The sequence below is a fragment of the Lissotriton helveticus genome, chromosome 4_1 (assembly GCF_964261635.1).
Source record: "Lissotriton helveticus chromosome 4_1, aLisHel1.1, whole genome shotgun sequence".
NCBI classification, from domain to species: domain Eukaryota; kingdom Metazoa; phylum Chordata; class Amphibia; order Caudata; family Salamandridae; genus Lissotriton; species Lissotriton helveticus.
The window spans coordinates 708,502,994-708,522,580 of record NC_136063.1 but is presented as its reverse complement, the minus strand read 5'-3'; the positions used below and the strand labels follow the sequence as shown (position 1 = coordinate 708,522,580).

General features: G+C 43.2%; 1 protein-coding gene across 1 annotated transcript in view; it reads right to left on the bottom strand.

Moving 5' to 3' along the window:
- LOC144828052 (ethanolaminephosphotransferase 1-like) overlaps window positions 1-19,587 on the bottom strand; it is a 581,090-nt gene that overhangs the window by 11,826 nt on the left and 549,677 nt on the right. The window lies entirely within an intron of this gene.

The window sequence follows — 19,587 nt, the reverse complement described above, 5'->3', positions numbered from 1 at the left end:
GAAAGACCGAGTTCGGGAGATCGGACGGAACCCTGGTCCCACAGCCGCTGTTGATCGATTGCAGCCCGGATGGGCCAAAAATCGAGGTCCCGGTGGAAGCCCCGGAGTGGGCCCAGAATAGACCACGACAGAACTCCGCCACCCGAACAGGTAGAGAAACCGGGATTGCACCAACGGTATCAGGCGATCTTCATACACACGGGAGTCCGGCGTTGGTAAAGGATGGTGAGCAGGATATACGAGCCGCCGGCGGAGGGCAACGGAGCCTGGAACTTACGCGGCCATCTTGGTTCGTGGCGTAGCTCCTCCCCTAAAATACCACCAATAAAAACATTATTGATGCATTTTCATATGCAACACATTATAAAGTGCATGGTTACAGGTGCCATTATCACATCCCCCCCCAAAAAACTTAGGCGCGTAACTGCCTCTCCAGTATATCGGAATAATCTTTCCCACTGTCAAGACCTAGTGTAACGTATAGACATAATGGATTCAAACAAAAAGCATTTGACGGTATCAGCTCATTTACAAAGGATGAGGTTCTGTTTTCCCCTTTAGTCCAGGACCCTCTGATCTGAGTCCATATCCACATTATTATATTCATTAAAGGATTCTAACATCTACCTCAGGCACCCTAATCCTCAGTAACTTTGTCGTCAGTACGAGAGAGCTTCATATGTTGTTTCTCAGCAACACTCCATTCCAACACATCTTTTAACCATAAGACCTCACTCAGGACTCTTAGACCCATCAATCCCATCGCTATCCTCCGCTTGGCAGGAAGCAATGCCAATTGGAGGAGTTTGTATGAAATCTTGCATCCCCTGGGTCGTTTAATCCCTCCCCCCAGGAGACAGACACCAGGTGTCATAAGGATAACAATATCTACCACTGCAGAGATGTATGGTGCCACCACTTCCCAGAATCTACAGACCTCCACACAGAGCTAAGTAGGCTTGGAGACCCTCTTTAGTGCCCATGCCCTAGGTATCAGGGATACCATTTACTAGGGACTTGCAGAGGTTCTAAAGGACTTGCCAATTGTGGTACAATTGAACATGGGTTTTAGGGAAAAGAACACTAGCATTGGAACATAGTGAGCAGGCTTTGGTGCACGGTCAGAGTCGCAAAACCCGCATCTAGTAGTTCAAATGGGGGGCAAAAAGTGAGGGGCATCTGCAAAAAAATCCAGCTCCCTAAACCCTGGAGTTGTGCTCCAACCCCAGACACCACAGGCATACCTTGAAGGGTGCGTCATAGACAATTGTTTGCGACTGTCACTAAAAGGTTTAAACCCCTGCGGATCCATGTCTGAAGGTGAAGAAGGGCAATAACTGATGTCTGTGCACCTTGGTGGCGCTTATATGTGACTTGATTCACTCGGTCCAGCACAGCACAGATAACAAACTTGAAAGAAGCAAGGTTTATTTGGGCTTCTGGGCCTGGCCTGGGGGTCTCCTTTAGATCAGGAAAGGCCAGGCCAGGGGCGGGGCAGGCTGTGTTATGGCCATGCATAAGTGTAGCTGCACGGGGAGCCATTTAGACAGTGTGAGCCATTGCCAGTGCAAGTGTGAGTGTGTAAGTTGCACTTTGTGGCACATTATTCAGTCACTTAACACTCATGCCCATTCATGCAAGATCTGTGAGGCTGTTGCTTGATTCATGGTGCGCAAAGGCGTGACGGCGCAAAAAAAAAAAAGATCATCCTCCTTTGGTCCAGACAGTCTGTGATTGTCGCATCATAATCCCTTCCCCAGCTTGGCAGTGATGGAACTGCCTGTTTTAAGAATGAAAATGAAAAGTGAAGTGCAGGGGGGGAAATATCATGCGTGTGCAGTGTGCCCAGATGGCCATTATTTGTCAATGATAGTCCATGCTATCTATGCCTGCCTGTCGTTTGGCTTCTCTAGCCGGGCCGTCAGATCAGCTCTTCTTAGGCTGTGCCAGGGTGTCAAAATTATAAACAAGCATTGCCAATACCAATAGGTCTGGCTTTAAAGGTATGTTGCATGGTATTGTGAAGCATTACAAGTAAATAGCACTATCAAGCAAGACCTACAAATCCATATAGATTCATGACTGCCATCCTCCCATCTGTGCTGCTGCCAGAGAAAAATATAAATTATCACGTAATCTAGTTGGGTGAGCACTGAAACCTCGAGCCAGGCTCAAGCCAGAGGCCTGGCTCCGGTTCAAATTGAGGTCCTCTTGGAAACACTTGGACCTTGTAAAGGAATTTTGGTTGATTCCCTTTCCAACCATAACCTGATTGAGATGAAGAGATGTCTTTGCAAATTCATAAGGGAACTGCGGTGGCTAAAGTTTTTTCTGCACCAACCTGATGATTAATTGCAGAAACTTAATTACTGTCTAAGCCAACCAGCAGAGGTGGGCCAGCCAAGTACTTACTGAGAGAGCCAAGCCAGTATTGAGCCAATGGTCTGGCTTGGCTTCAAGAGCTAGTGCACAAGCCCAGCCCTGACAATAATTGGCACATAAATCATGCCACAAGCATTATGAGCAAAAGTCTCGCCAAAATAAAACAATATATACATTTCTTTAACATGCGAAAGCGTTTCACCTTAGTACATGAGATTATATCACCACATTGAAAGGTATGATTTAAAAGTGATAGTGACATTGTTTACAGTGACTTAAAAACATTCCTGTCTCCTTGTCTGACAATGCCATTAGTGACCTCAAAGGCAAGGCAGCTTTTATGTGTACTCTATATGTGGCGGGGATATGTATTACAAATGAATCAACATTATACTCTATTAAACTAAACATTAAGGATTTTTGTACAGTGCACATTCTAAGCACACGTATTAGAAGGTGCCGTCATATGTGATAATGAAGAAAAAGGAGGCTTGTGAAATACAATATTTTCCTAGGATCACACAATTTGGTCAGGCAGGGGAGCCAGCATTTCTGTTTTTCAGAACAGTCATTACATAGGTATCTCTTTCTCTTTACTTGTTTTATACCAAAGGTCACTGCTTTGTCTTTAATTCTTGCCTCTTGATGTTACATCTGGGTGGCAGATTGAAGCCACATGAAAGCTCAGCTCATTTTGGGCTTGAGGGTCCAAGAGAACCTCGAGCAGAGCCACAGTCAGTCATCTGTCTCTCACCTGGCCCACGATTTCCGTGGCTCTCCCATTTCTACCAAACTGTCACCTAGAGAGTTTAGTGGCAAATTCTACATCTACAATGTTGGAATCACCAATACTCAAAGATAAAGTGAACACGGGCCTCAGATTAAGCCAACATTAAATAAGCTTGATCCAACATTTCAGAAAGGATTCAAGATTAATTGGTAAGATTTCTGCTACAGGAGGTGGAAAAGAAATAATGAACATAGAATATTCATAAACACGAGACGGTAGAGTATCTACAGCAGAATCATTACTTAAAAGTGGTCCAAATCCTGAACTGAGCAATACATTGACACAAGAAACAATTGATGGCTGGAATGTTGGACAATGCAGACATTCACCCCAGTCACAATGATCTGGGTTTAATCCATCATTCTTTTACTCACTTCGCCACCCCAGTTTGTACCCAGCCATATGCAAATCAGCCTTGACCCTGTTCCTTGTGGGAACAGTCCAGCCCAAACTGCCAAGCCAGGTCCTCCTTGGACCAGAAAAAGCATCCTGGGACCGGGCAGTTCAGGCTTGACTATTCCCTTTGGACGCAGGGTCAAAACTGATTTGCATATGACTGGGTCCAAACTTGAATGGCATGGTGAGCAAAAAACGATGGATTTAGGCCCAGATCTCTGTACTGCGGTGAATGTATGACATTGTTCTGCATTCTGTCCATCAATTGTTCTTTTTGCATTTGTCATCCCGAGTGAGGCGGGTATGCCCAGACATGGGTCGCGTGCTCTCCATGCCACTGGAGTCAAGCTATCCTGGCTGCTGAGGGCTGAAAGCCCGAAACCGATCCTATGATGCTTGTTTCCAGTCCAGGGAAGACCTGGCCTGGGAGTTTGGGCTGGACTGTTCCCATTAGGCGCAGACTCAAGACTGATTTGCATATGGCTGGGTCCAAAATGGAATGGCATGGCGAGCAAAAAAACGATGGATTTAGGCCCAGATCTTTGTACAGGGGTGAATGTATGACATTGTTCTGCATTCTGTCCATCAATTGTTCTTTTTGCATTTGTCACCCCGAGTGGGACGGGTATGCTCAGACGTGAGTCCTGTGCTCTCCATGCCACTGGAGTCAAGCTATCCTGGCTGATGAGGGCTGAAAGCCCGAAACTGGTTCTAGGAGGCTTGTTTCCAGTCCAGGGAAGACCTGGCCTTGCATTTCGGGCTGTTCTGTTCCCATTGGGCGCAAGGTCAAGACTGATTTGCATATGACTGGGTCCAAACTGGAATGGCATGGTGAGCAAAAAACGATGGATTTAGGCCCAGATCTCTGTACTGGGGTGAATGTATGACATTGTTCTGCATTCTGTCCATCAATCGTCTTTTAAAAGTTTGCAGGTCAGCTCAAACAAAAGTGGTCTTAAAACGCCATCCCTACTATGACTGATGATCACGCATCCTATGGAAATTACAGTCTTTTCAGGCGTTTTTATCAACACTGAATGGTTATCTAAGTTCAACTCTTAGCAAAGCATTGGGATACGTAAGTCTTTATAAGCGTAAAAAGAAAGAGGTTAACCCTGTTTTATGTAAGATATTCAGAGTCACAGATATCTGGGAGGCTTTGTAAGGAATGTAACAAGGGGATCATCAGTTTGATATCCAAGTTAGACAGAGAACTCTTTCTGTTCTCTAACTATAGCCATATGTCTCAGATCAACACTGATATCAAGATTTTGCTTGCTGTCCTATTGAATTGTCTGAAGAAAGTTGTCTGATTCTAATTCATCCCTCACAGATGGGACTACCCTGGCCACACATCCAGAAATCACCTGCAGTTACTATATCTGATATAATTTGGCAGATGAAGAATGATCCATCTTACCAGATGACAAAAAGATGTACGACAATGTTGAAAGGGGGTTCGTTTTTAGAATGCTAAAAAGGACCAGAATTGGACCAAACGTCTTGGCAAAGGTAAAGTAGTGTATGGCAAGCTGGTGGCCCAAATAGACTGCGGAGCTTCCTGTTTGACACCTTACCTGTACTCAGAGGCACAACGTAAGAATAGGCTCCCACTAGCACCCTTGATTTCCCTGCTGACAGTGGAGACTCTAATAGGGGCATTTAGGCAGTCAGAATCTAAAGAGTGTAGAAATGTCTGTTTTCCTCCTTACCTTGAAGGAACCTGAATCGTCGCTTCCCAGCCTGATAACCTTATTGAATTTATTTCCTTCTTCTCTGGGAACAAAATCATTCGGTATATGAGTTTATTACCACCAAGCACCACCAGTGCAATCATAAAGGGTTATGAATTCAAATGGTTGTCATGCCTGAAATATATGAGTATTTTTGTCAACAGAGATCTAGAAAATATGGCCCTAGACTACCTACAACCACTTTTGTCATAACTGACAATGATTGCCCGATGGTCGTCACTGCAATTGTACTCATAGGGGAGACAACAAGTCATTAAAATGTTGGCCACCCAGAGGTACATGTTTATGCTGGGGATGCTACACCTTCCCATCTCCACCAAAGTGCAGTGGTCCTTCCTTTGGTCTTACAGGAAACCAAGACTCAAGCACCTGAAGTTAAAGCAGCCATGACTCCTAGAGGTCTGAGACTTCCTGACATGTACTTGTATCATCTAGCACGTCAGCTTTCAAGAAATATATTTGGCCCATGGGCAGTCATTGTACTTTACTTAGACAGTCTCACTTCCCAATATTAGAGGAAAAATGTGACTACCCCCTTCGCCTCTCTCACCTACCCTCTTGATAATTTTAGACTTGTGGAATCTGTCACTTAAAACGACTTAAATCAGGCAAAGAAATTTACTGTGGAAAACACATCTGCCATAATATAGGGATGACAATTGAAGAAAATGCATTTGAATGGCATTTATGGCCCCTCATTCCATAAATACTATGAATTACCTTGTTTGTTAGGATGCTCTGAAGTCTCAAATTCCTGTTTGGAATATTACCTGCCTACTTCTCAGATCCGGCAGTATCACCAGTTTATGTATTGCTTGAGAGACAAGTGTGGGGGTGAGCCTTTTGTACTCCACTATTCCCCACTACTCTCCAAAATTTTAAAATGAATTAAAAACAAATGGGTGGTCTCAGCACTGTACAGTGCGTTTATCTCTAATCTGCATTCTACCACTGTGGAACGAGAGGCATTTGGACAAAATATCGAGAAGTAAATATGAGGATACAGGAATATCTGGAAAAAATATTGTGATACAAAAATATCATGATGCAGGAATATTGTTGTCAAGAATATAGATTTTTTTCCCAGGTAATATCGTTGTTAAGAGTTTCGGTGCTGTTGGTGACACTTCCCCCTGATCATTAACGACATGTTTATCTATTATATGGTTTGGACGACTGCTTGTTGCACTCTCGCCCTACTGGTATTATGTGTTTTGTTTTTTGTTTGGTTAGTTATTCAACACACAGTAGTTTGGCATACCAGTCCATTTAACTTGTAGGCTTCCACCACTTATTGCCTCCCAAGGGCTCCATCCCCTCGATATCAGTTGTCCCTGTAGAGCCCCTCATTTCTGTCAACGTCATGCTCCCACCCGTAACATGGCGACCATTAAGATATGTACATGAATGTAAGGGGAATACATACCCATTCACAGAGGTACCTGATCTACTCCTATTGTAAATGACATCACGTCCAAATTGCACTAATACAAGAGACACACTAAACGAGGCCCGAAGTGACTAACTTACAGAGAAGATGGAGGGGACAAATACGTGCCACCGGTTATTCAACTTTCGCAAGAGGCACACTAGTTTGGGTAAAACCGTGCACCCCATTTAAAGAAGAGGAAACACTCATAGATACAGAAGGATGGTTTGTCTTGGTAAGGGAAACCTGAACGGTAATCCAGTCATAATTGCATCAATATTTGTGCCAAGCACTGAACAAGCACTATTTTTAGATTCCCTATCAGGCAAACTATTGACCTGACATGGAACACCGCTGATACTTGGGAGGGGACTATAACTGCGTACCAGGGGCGGCTGGTGACATTTGAAAGTGGTGAGCCGTAAACTAATTTGCATATTGCACCGCAGCGATCGAGCGCAGCGATCGAGCGCAGCGAGCGAGCCCGAACCACCTTGCATCCATCCATACATCATTCATGCATCCACCCATCTATCCACCCACCCACCCTGCATCCATACATCATTCATTCATGCATCCACCCATCCATCCATCATGCATCCACCAATCATGCATGCATCCATCCATACATCATTCATACATCCACCCATCCATCCACCCACCCATCCTGCATCCATACATCATTCATTCATGCACCCACCAATCCATCCATCCACCCATCCATCCATCATGCATGCATCCATGCATGCATCCATCCATACATCATTCATGCATCCATCCATCCATCCACCCATCATGCATACACCCATCATGCATGCATCCATGCATCCATCCATACATCCATACATCATCCATGCATCCACCCATCCATCCACCCATCCTGCATCCATACATCATTCATTCATGCATCCACCCATCCACCCACCCATCCATCCTGCATCCATCATTCATGCATCCATCCACCCATCATGCATGCATCCATCCATGCACCCATCCACCCACCCATCCACCGAACAATCATTAATGCACCCACCCTGCATCAATCCATCATTCGTGTATTTTTATGACCATATAAAAATAAATTATGGACTCTAACAAGCCTTTAGGATCGATGTTGAAGGATGTGCCAGTTTACATATTACATCACCCCAACCTTTTTATGCTGGAAACCTTCTACCGCCCATGTATTTGCCATCCTGTAAGCCCTAGGTATGTACTATACAAATTCACATACAAACATACACCAACATGCATGCAATAATAAATGCATATATCATGCTATTCCGCCTCTACCGTTTGTTAACATTTTGACATTTTATAACCTTAGTTCAAAGAGTACATTATATTTGTGGTGACAAAGTTGTTAACTCATTTTCTGGAAAATGTTTATAAAATGAAATCTGTTGAAGGCTGTTGTTGCAACTATCAAAATAGAAATTCTGAGAATTTTTACATTTCCAAAACCCCATGCCGTGAAATAAACGGGTGACCTGGAATAGACGCACACATTTCTGCAGCAGATGCTTTAACACACTGAACTATCTCAAGTCATTTGTGCAAGCTAGTTTACTGGAACACCGAAAAACACACACTCTTACCTTGCTGCCGGTCCCGGTCCGCGCCACCTCTGGGCTCTGCTCCCCACACGTCACAGGCTCACAGCGCCCCTGGCCAGTCCTGGCGCCAGGGGCACACGTACCCTCTCGCCCGCAGCACGCCCATTAGGGCTCCTGATGGGCATGCGCAACGCCGCCAAAACACAAGTGCGCATGCGTGGGCACGGGTAAAAATTCACCCTCCGTCCCCACGCATGCGTACTTGTGTTGCCGCCTGTACAATCATGTCAATGAATCAACATGACGCCTGCCCGGCGGTCTGACGTCATGTTGATTCATTGACATGATTGTCATGAGGGAGCTGCGGGCGGCGTCGGGCAGGGGGGGCTACGCCCCCACGCCCCAATGGACGAACCGCGCCTGCTGCGTACTTGAAACGTCTCTAGACCGCTCTTTTCCCCCACTACCTGGGGCACCCACGGTTACGGACATGAAAGTCTTAAATAACTGGTCTGCACAGTTGCGCTTAGCAGATGCCTGATGGCACAGATATCCCACCGACCAGGTCTACTCCTTTTATTCAGGGGCGCACGATTTGCATGTCAGGCTTGACAAAATATTGGTATTGGAGAATTTATTACCTGTTATAACAGAGCCACAATATCGTGGAAGAACTCACTCTGATCATAACCAACACACGATATTATTAGCATGGGGCGGTGCGACATCACCAATCCCTAGATGGCGCTTACAAACTGATACATTAGAGGACAGACCTTTCCGGGGCTCCTTAGGGGAAGCTACGACACACTATTTTGCTGAAAATGTTGAGTCTGCGTCAACAGCTATTAGAATGGGCCGCCTTTAAGACAATAATCAGGGGCCACTACCTAGGTACACAGGCTGGGATGCGCAGGACACTTGAGACAGACCTCACCAAGCTAGAAAATAATTTAATACAACTCAAAAAACGAATTGTTACTGACCCACAGGTTGACACTAGGCTGCTTGATGCCAAGGCAGAGCATGCTCACCTACTGGAAAGACTCTGTTGCCTTAATTACGCTACACACTTAGCGTGTACCCACAATAAATAAAGCTGGCAGGCTACTTGCATGGCTTATCAAACAAGAAGACGCTAGATCCCCTATCACATCTATTCGCTCCTCACAAGGCATACTGCTTTATTCGCAACAAGACATACACCGGAAATTCACACCTCATTATACCGCACTATATAAATCTACAGTTAATATATCAAGGGAGGAGGTCCACCAATATCTAGCTGCCATCACCCTCCCCAAAATAACCCCAGAGCAGAGATTAGAATGGGATGCTGAAACTACCATTGAGGAGATACTAGCGAGTATGCACTACAGAGAAAACCCCAGATGCAGATGGACTACCATCCAAATTCTATAAAGCATATGCTGATGCATTAGCACCTCAGCTCTAAAGAGTATATGACGCTTCACTTGCAGACTTTACACTTACGTCTACACGGAGAGAAGCACTGTTGGTTTCCCTCTCCAAGCCAGGTAGAGCTACAGAGCTGTTGGGATCCCACAGGCCATTAGTTATACTCAATACAGACTATAAAATATTAGGGTCCATAGTGGCCGCCAGACTAGCTCCACCTGGTACATCGGCTCCAAAATGGCTTTGTCCGTTCCCGAAACACCTCCTTGAACATACGTATAGTTTTCAGAGTCCAGGAGTATGCCACAGTCGTGGCCCAACTCGGACTGCATGGTTCTGGACCTGGAGAAGGCCTTTGATTTGCTGGAGTGGCCGTACTACTTCGCAGTGCTGTGCTAATATGGGTTTGGGGACAACTTCCTTAACTAGTTAGATTGCTTTACGCACAACCCACCATCAGAATACGCATCGGTAGTATAATATCGGAATGCATACCCATTAACAGAGGTACAAGGCAGGGCTGCCCTTTGTCCCCTCTGCTCTTCTCACTAGCAATAGAACCATTAGCAACACAATTATGCACTGGGGGCAGGGACTGGGGTATCCAACTGGGAGATGAGTAACATGTGGTTTAGCTATTTGCGGATGATCTTCTACTATACCTCAGGAATTTACACTATGTACCAAGTCTCATTGTCGAAACATTAGGGCAATTTAAGACTACATCAGGGTTGAGGGTAAATTGGGTTCAGTCGTGCCTCTATCCCTCCAGCAGCGAGACTCGTAACCCAGAACTTCTCATTAATAACTCACTCCTTAATTGGCAGCCTTCCACCTTCAGATATCTAGGCATCTTTTATCGCAGTCCTGCTGACATATTGCAGGGCAATTTGAGCTGAGCAATATCTTCCATCAGGTCACAAATAACATTTTGGAAAACATTACCAGTAAATGTGATGGGCAGGATTGCCCTGACCAAGATGGTAGTTTTACCCAGGGTCCTATATTATTTCTCCAATCTCCAAGTCTACGTTCCAACCAAGACATTTCGTGAACTGGAGCAAATGATTAGGGGGTTTATCTGGAGTTCCAGCAGCCACAGGATAGTGCTCTGGAAACTATATGCACCCCTGGATAGGGGTGGGCTGGCCGTCCCTAACATGAAATTATATTACCTGGCATCTCAGATTCAGTGGGTGGCGAAATGGCTCTCAGGACTAAATCTAGAAGACACAGCCTCGACTTCTCCAACATGTTCACACTCCCAGATTTATCATCTTTTATCATCTAATGGCTGGACCCCACAACCCATCTCCGACCTACTTAGCCTTAGCTCTTCGCTGTTACAAATGTAGCCTGTATCTTACGAAGAGTCAGATTCCATACGCTCCAGCATTGCCCCTTCTAGGAACCCCGAGGAAAAAAATGGGCAGCCCCAATAGTGCACTCTCACACTGGCTTGACGCTGGGATACACACACTTGGAGACCTTTACACGGATGACACTTTGATACCTTTTGATAGTCTATGTCATGAATATGACCTGCCGATTGGTCAATTCCGTTTACACAATTCAATCATTTGATCATTTACAATGGCATGGGGGTACATGAATACCGAACCAGAAATGCACCTGCTTATTCAGTATTTGCATGTAATGGGCAATGGAAGTCACATAATACGTTGGCTTACGAAGGCTTTATTAACACACATCCTACAGCCTCTGACATCTCTCTGCATTTGGTGGGAAGGTGGGATCTCCGTGGACTGACGGCGAGTGGGACATGATCCTGGCTACTCCTACGCAGATACCACAGAACGCCAAATTCCGAATCATTCAGACCTATATCGTACATTGGGCATACCGATCCCCGGACAAAATAAACAATTATTTTCAATTAACTAACTCAGCTTGTCCGAGATGTATGTAAATAGGTGCCATTTTGCTACACATGCTATGGTCCTGTCCCACATTACAATTATACTGGCAAGGCGTGACGGCAGCATACACTGACAGACCCCAAATGTACACATGGAAGGAGTGCATCTTGGGTATTTTTCCTATGTCCAAGAAACACAGAGTCACTTCCAAGCTCTTAGACTTAGGTCTTCTTGTAGGCAAAAGACTAATTACAAAGCATTGGAAATGCAAACACCCTCTTGCCTTCATCAGTTGGCAAAACTTACTAGTTGTATGGACACAGGCGGAAAGCACAGCACTCCACAGGGAGGAGATAGCAGGCAGGCGTAAATATCCCATTGTGCAATGTTGGGACACAATATTGTTAGAATTAAAACAATCTGACCAGGAATCAGATGGTACTAACTCACTGGATGGTGATGGAAATAGGACTGATACAAATCCTTAAAGAGACATAGGATTCATGTATTATACATAACAATGTGGCACTGGCATCATGCGGGAGAACTCAGTGAATACATCTGGGGACAGGGACGACTTCAACCTTCCAACTAATCCATACCCTGTAGAATGGGGGTCTGAGACTGACGAATGCATATCCCACAACCATTTATAATGATTTGAAATGATACTGATGTGTTGTTTGTTTTCATAAGTTTATTTTCATGTTAACATACATTGCATTATGAGCTGTATTTTAGATTACACTGCTACAATGTAGCTGCATTGGGCAAATCGGATCATATTTACACCGGGTTATGATCTTTGGCAGAAAAAAAATAAAGGGAAAGCTACAAACGCCTTTATAGGGCGCATAAATAAAACTAACAGATTGTGATTATAGCCAATGGTTTCAGAAATGTGACATATGCATGACACAGCCAACAGATCCAAATTGTATGCTTGCTTTTCTTTTTAAGCATGATAAGAATGTATTGAGTTTATAAACCTGATACCATTGTACCTCTTATACTAGATACCATGTGAAATCTATATCAATATAATGAAAACTAAAGAAAAAAGCAAATAAAGAAATAACATTTTTTTAAAAGAGTATTGGTGCTTTTATAATAGTTTTCAAAAACATCTTTCGTTTTCGTTCAAATATCAATTTTGTCTGTTAATATTGTTTGTATAATTGTTAATAATATTTAATTTATAGTGTTGTAGTGGGTAGCTTGGTTTATAAGGGTATCGGGTGGGAAGTTAATAGGTATTTAATTAACAATCAAATATTAATTTATCATTCATTATTTAATTGATGAATAATTATGTAAGCTATGTAATAACTTAAATAATAGTTATATTTTAGGTGTGAGCTATTGGGTTTGTGTGGGATTTTGTGTGGGAAATTAATTGAGTAATGAAATAATACTCAAGAATATATTTATTAATAATTATTTAATTATTAATTATATACATTATGCAATATTGATCTATTTTAGTTATATTTTAGTTGTGCGTTGCTAGGTTTGTAGGGGCATAGGTTAGGATGTTAATTACATTAAAAAAAATAACAAATAATTATTAATTGTTAATTAATTAGCTAATTGATAATCAATTTTGTAAATTGTTATACCAATTTATTGTATGAGCTGCTTGATTTTAGGGAGTATAGTTTGGGAAATGAATTAAGTAATAAATAAATAATCATTATTTAAAATTGTCAATTCATTAGTACATGCTTAATAATCATACAAATTGTTTAATTGTATTTTATTTTTTATATATATATATATTTTGCCTAATTAATGTTTATATTAAGTTTTATATGTGTTCTAAATTGATAGGGTTATTCAAATATGTAATGTGTTTGAAGTGAAGTACTTTCCCTAGTGCTGCACAGACTTGAGTGGAAATAGTAAATGTAACCACTCTGAAGCCCAACGCTTTCCCTATTGTTGCACAGACTGGAGTGGGAATAGTAAATATTACCCTTCTGAAGTCCAATGCTTTCTGTTTTGTTGCAAAGATTCGAGTAGGAATAGCAAATTTAACCCCTTTGAAGTCCAACGCTTCCCCTACATTTGCACAGACTGGAGCAGGATTAGTAAATTTAACTTCTCCGAAGTCCAGCACTTTCCCTACTGCTGCACAGAGTGGAGTGGGAAAAGTAAATCCTATCTCTCCGAACCCAACACTTTCCTTAATGTTGCACAGACTGGAATGGGAATAAAAAATGTAAGCTCTCTGAAGTCCAGTGCTTTCCCTACAGTTGCACACACCGGAGGGGTAATAGTAAATTTGCCCCTCCGAAGTCCAAACCTTTCCCTACTGTTGCACAGACTGGAGTGCCAATAGTAAATCTTACCCATCATAGTCCATCGCCTTCCCTACTGTTACCCAGACTGAAGGTGGAATGGTAAATCTTACCTCTCCAAAGTCCAATACTTTCCCTACTGTTGACCTATTTGGAGAGGGAATAGTAAGTGTAACCCAACGCTTTCACTACTGTTGCATAAACTGTATATTTCCAAAACTTCAATACTCTTCTTAATATTATTTAGATATATCTATTACATATCTATTCACTGTACCATTGACAAAAATGCACTTGTAACATGATGGGCGGGACAGACTCTGGACTCTAATCAGAAAACTGTTACCAGACCTGCAGGTCTAGTGACTTGCATAATCTACTTGATCTAACTTTAATGCAGTTAACCTATAAAAGTGTCTCAAATTGTGGGCATCTGATATGCTCTACTGTTGTACTCAAACTGAGATTTTCAGGGAGCTTCTTCCTCCCAGCAATAGGCCTAAGAACTTCTGGGCACTGTATAGTACATATAGAGCTGCTAGGGAAGGTACCACCGAAGCTGTGGAGGGTGTGTGACGTGTTTGAAGTGCACATTATTAGGTAGTATAGCTGTCACGTAGAGAGGGGGGGAGAAGTGTGGCGCCGCGGCCAGGGCAACTGACGCTGGAATCTGGGAATCACGGTTCGATCCCCGGCTCCGGTGGCAGATTAGCCCAGCACCATGTGACTCTGGGCAATAGCTTGCTTAATCTTCCCGACGGCCCCCAGCGCCTAGAGACCCTTATGGGTGATTGTTCGCGCTTTACAAATGTGGATTATTATTATTATTATTATTATTACCTCGACGAGTTAGACTACCCTAGAGGCTTCTAGTTTGTAGTGTTGGGAAGGGCGAAGGCCCATTAATCCCCGGGATAAATGGTCTATGGGAAGTCAACAGGATAATCGCAGCGTGGTTATGCGCATAGGTATTTGGCGCCTTAGGTTAGATTTGCACTAAATGTGTGTTAATTCTAGACTTTATATTACGGTGCTCAAAGGAATGGAGAACCACTAAACTCCACAGGGCAAGAGAAAACTCTCGAGATACAATCTTAACTCCCAAGCACACGTTCGAATTCAGACAAGGTTTCCCCTTTTATAAGCTAGATATATACAGAGATATGATGATACAAATCAACAGTATTGTTTCCAATTTAATTCTTTGTCTCGTTTTATTCGGATCTTTTCCAAGTCAAGTTGAATTTCCATCTCTGAGTGGTGAGGATGGGTAGTAATATAACTGTGCTATGCTGTATTATATGCATGCTGTACTATGCTATGCTGTAATGTACTCCTGTCAGTATTTTTGTTTTTCGCAATTACAATGCCAACTACATGGGGAAGTGTCCTTTTTTACTGTGATGATATGATATGATGGTTTGAAATGAAAAATAAAGAAATTTAAAAAAAAGTCTCAAAATGTGTGATCCTAGACAAATATTTGATTTCACCAAGTCACCTTTTTCTTCATTATCACATTTGAGAACACCTTTAAATATGTGAGTTCAGCTCTTTTGTTTGATTTAACCCTTTGAATGCTGGTTACGGAACCACTCTGTCACCAGCCACGGACGCGCTGTGCTAATGACGGAGTGGTTCCGTCATGGCCCGGCCGCAACGCCTGCGCGGCATCAATTCCGCGCCTGCGCTGGGGGTTCTATTGAGAGGGCGGAGCCGTGACGGAACCACTTCGTCACAAGCACAGTGAGCCCGTGGCTCGTGACAGAGTGGTTCCGTCACAAGCATGGCGGCGCCGCGCAGCCAAGGGGTTAAATATTTGCTACAATATAATAAAAATATAGCCCACATTTAAGGTACACATGACCGCAATCTTGTCCATTGGTTCAAAGATAGCATCAGGGTAGGGGTAGGATTGTTTCTCTGTTCATATTTAAGAACTCTCACTTTCAATAAATATATTACTAAAGAATGATGTGGTTGTGCATTTACAGACAGACATTTCCCGCTGACATTCAGTTTTACTGACAAAACTATATAGCGTACAAACAATGTGTGAAAATCATCTGTCAGCACATATTTATCATTTGCCAATACCAAGTAAAGTATTCTGAATTGTATTGAGTCTTTTAAAATCTTTGTTTTCATCTCTCTTCAGAATTACAAAAAAGGGCTTTCCTAACTGAATTGTATTTTGAAATATCTGTACAGCTCATTTACAAGCTATTTAAATGTTGTGTGCACAGCAACTTAGTCATTTTTCTTTACAAAATCCTCTAACTTTGCAGTCAGAAAAAATGAAAGTAAACATCATGAAATGTGACAAGATAATAACAATATTTAAAGACATCTTTATTGCTCATTTACATTCTGAATGAACAGAACACCTGTTCTTTGCCACTTCTCTTGCCATAGCTTGCCCTGATAAAATCGGACTTGCCATAGCGAGTGGGCGAGTACATTTTTCGTGGAATACTAAGACTTGATTTAGAATTTAGCGGACTGGTTGCCCTGGCACAAATGTCAAATATATCCCATCTACATTAAAAACAACTACATTAAATCCTATGGCACTTGTGATAAGGCGAGCAGAGCATCTGTCATGTTTGTGACAGAGCAACCCACTCGCCAAACTCTAAACTGAGACATTAATGTTCTCTTCAGTATACATTTGTTTCAAACAAACTTAAGCAAAAAAACTAAATTTGAGGGCCTCATTTACAAGGCCCTAGTGGCACTTTTGGGCCACCTGAGTTTTACTTTTGTTAACCCTTCAGTGGCGCAATGCTGCAGCATATTTACAAGGCCACGCAAAGCCACTTTCCGTGGCTTTTCATGGCCTTGTAAATATGTGCCCCTTTCATGCAGAACACTGCGTGAAAGGGGTGTTCCATGGGTGTTGCTGTGGGTGTTCCCGCGCAACACCTATGGAAACTGAAGCATTCCCAGATTTACGAGGAATGGTAAATCTGGGAATGCGTCAGAATCCTATGCCTCCCCAGGGGAAGCGTAGGCATGGCACAATGAGGAGAAATACTTTTATTTCTCTTTGTCCTTTCCTCTTTCTATGCGTTCTGCAGAATAGAAAGAGAAAAATGCCATCAATGATTGTTTATGTGCAGGATGGAGCCCCAGGATGTGGTCCGTCGGCTAGACTGCCGACTTTGGTGCTGGAAACCAGGGTTTGAGACTCGGTGTTGCGTCCACATCCTGTGATTCTGGCCAATTCACTTAATCTCCTCGTGCCTGAATGTGTAATGTAAATACGGTTCTCATGCAAAGCGCTCCAATACCTTCGGGTTGAGTTCGCGCTATATAAATATGCAACAAAAAAAAAATCCCCACAACGCAGGCACCCTTGCAACATGACAAAAGGGTACCTGCGTTAACGCACAGCTGCTGTTTCTGAGCCGGCACGGGGGAGAACAGGAATGCACTGTATCTTGTAGACACGACACATTCCTGCCCTTTTCTTGTGACACAAGGAAGCACAGCGGGAAGGCCTGATGTGCTGCAGTGCGTCAAAAGTTTGTAAATCAGGCCTGTGGTATTAACTGTTAAGAGTTCTTTTTTTTACTTGATGCACAAGATGAAATTAGAACTAGCAACATAGCTCTGCTTCCTCTTCTTTTACGCACATGATTGTAAACTGACGATATGCTCACTCAAGCAATGATAAAGAATTTACAAGGCAGATTCATCAAGAATTTGTGCCGGTGCAGATTCACACAAAGTGATGCAATGTAGTACAAAGTCTTGGAAGCGTATTTATTTTCCAGAGCAAAAGGTAAATTTGTGCCAGAAAGTGTCCTTTTCTCCGTGAAATTACGCTCTACACTACTTTGCGCCACTTTGCGTCAAGTGGGCATTACATGGCTGTCCTCAGAAGAATCAGCACAAACGCCATAGGTTTGGATGCAAAGCTGCATCTATTAAAGCAGTCAGGCTGGTCTTTGCATAAAAAAATACTACCTCCTTGAAGCAGGCGCACAGTTGGAGATGTGTTTTATTTTCTCCAAACATCTCACATATTGCATGTATGCTGCACTGTACAGCACATATCTACTTTGTGGAATCGCATAGAAAATGGTTAGGTATAGGATTTTGTCTTCCAGTACAAAACCCGAGATAATCATCACACACACTCCTTTGCACCATGCCGCATAGGTTGTGCTTCGACCTACGCACCGTATGTATGCACCAGGACCAGAGAAGCAGGCCTTTTTTTTTTTACTAAATATAACTTTCCGTTGATTTATCACTTTTGTACAATGCAGAGCATCACCTTTAGTTGCGGTCCTTTGCTGGGCTAAAAATGCATAATTCTGCTTCTACCTGTAAATACCTCTGCTATGGTGGAGGAGTGTCCCATCCCTGCCAGCAGCATAAAAAAATAAATAAAAATTAAAAAATTAAAAACCTGGGTTTATCATCATTTTATTTTGTTTCCTGGTTGAGTCTTGGGGCCGTGGCTAGGGGGATGACAGGCACCAATGGGGAGGGGTGCGCACGGCTATCAGTGAGCATGATGGTTTGGCTGGCCAAACCGTCATGCGCACTGAAACGGTCTCCAACCGAGCTGCGTTGCTGGGTTGGAGACAGCAAAGCACAGGCTCCTAGTCTTCCTGGGAGCGTAAATCGAGGGTGCTCAGGCAAATCCTGGGGCTGCTCTCATGCATGAGAGCAGCTTCAGGATTGGCCGCCGGGGAGTCTGGGAGCCTGGGCCTGCAGTGGAGCCACAAAAGGAGCAGAAGACTTGCGATGCGTTAGGCTGCAGGTAGCAGGTAAGTTCTTTCCCCCTCCCTTTTTTTTCGTTGTTGTCCTGGCCCCTCCTCCCCCACCAGCCCCACGGCCCTGCCACTAGCCTCCTACACCAGCCACTACTGCAAACATTTCTTGCAAATATAATAGTCTTAAAAAATGTGTGATGTGGAATGATTCAATAAATTCTTTTGGACAGTCTCGATTTTCGTGCATTTCAGAATGCAACAACAAGCACATTTCCTCCCCATTGAAATCCACATTTTATATTAGTTTTTCATAAAATGCGACAGCAGCCCTTGGCCTGCATTGTGCTTGAGGAATAACATTGCAATCCCAGGCAATTTGCTAACTAGAAATGCTTATCTTAAATTTGCGCTTTGTGCGTGAAAATCACCCTCCAGCCCCCTGGCTTCCATTCCGATAAGGAATGCAATTTTAACACAACGAATCAGCAGAACTGGAATCAATTATTGCTTTAAGTCAAACAGAGCTCAGACCACATACATTAAAGTGACTTTGCTGCAACATAAATAATGCAGAAGCACTGGATATGTAATAAATCTTTAAAAATGGACGTTTCAAAGGAAACATTAAAAGAACTCTTTTATAATAGGTACTCCTAGCCACAGATCTGAAATTCTGAAACCTTTCCAGTTGTTGGATTGGATGTAGAAGAAATTGAGCAATTCTACATCATCAGAGCTGCTGCGTTGTTAGTCTTGAGTTCTTGACGCGCCAACAGGAAGTGGTGACATATGCTCATCAAGGCGCAACACGGGCACAGTGATGTCAGTCCTATTTTATCTGCACCTCATAAACAGCCACCCCAAACATCAGGTGCACAGGTTTCTGGGAAGGGACAGGAGAGGTGTCTGTGCAGGTTAGAAGAGCTGGACCAAAAACAGCTCAACACAACG